Here is a 653-nt window from a genome sequence, read left to right on the forward strand (position 1 = left end):
CGCAAAGTGAAGCCGTGACTCCCTGCCGTCTAGATAGTCCAATGGTAGGATTTGAGCGTTCCAAGCTACAAATACGGGTAATTTCCGGTGGTGCACCTCCGATAGTCCAGGAATAGTTCAAGGAAAGATAATTTTGGGTTTGCTGTCAATTTCGGGGAACATGACGACGTCACCCAGTTTCGGCTACGTTACTGACGGGCTGTTCTGGGCATCGAGCCCTTGATTTCTTCTGCCTTAACGAGAAATCATACCACTGGACCAAACAGCCAGCCCTGTATTGCCCGTTTGGACGGTGATTGCTGGCGACTACGGACGGGGGGTGTACGGATGCTTGGGTTGTACGGTGCTCAAGGCAAGCCAGCGTTTACGGAGCGTGCACATCCACTGCTGGAATTCGAACCCAAACCGTTCGAACGTCTTGGCCCACCCTAGGGTGGGGGTTCACGCCATTCCCACCCATCCACAGAATGGCGAGTTTGTCCACTGCAGTGCAGGCGGCTGCTCCACACCGTTGTGCAATGGAGTCGAAGGACGGTATTGCCCGGGGTAGCTCAGTTGGCAGAGCGTCTGACTGTAGACAGATATTAGGTAGTCGGCGGTTCGATTGCGTCCTACGGGACTGATATTTCTACCAAAATGTAATTTGTGGTCTA

General features: G+C 53.1%; 1 non-coding gene across 1 annotated transcript; it reads left to right on the forward strand.

Annotated features, from left to right (window-relative positions):
* The first annotated feature begins 540 nt into the window (after positions 1-540).
* Positions 541-619, forward strand: GNI_232910. The gene has a single exon. It is a non-coding gene; the product is annotated as a tRNA-Tyr (tRNA).
* Positions 620-653: the final 34 nt, after the last annotated feature.

Source organism: Gregarina niphandrodes (genome assembly GCF_000223845.1).
Source record: "Gregarina niphandrodes unplaced genomic scaffold scaffold00270, whole genome shotgun sequence".
NCBI classification, from domain to species: Eukaryota; Apicomplexa; class Conoidasida; order Eugregarinorida; family Gregarinidae; genus Gregarina; species Gregarina niphandrodes.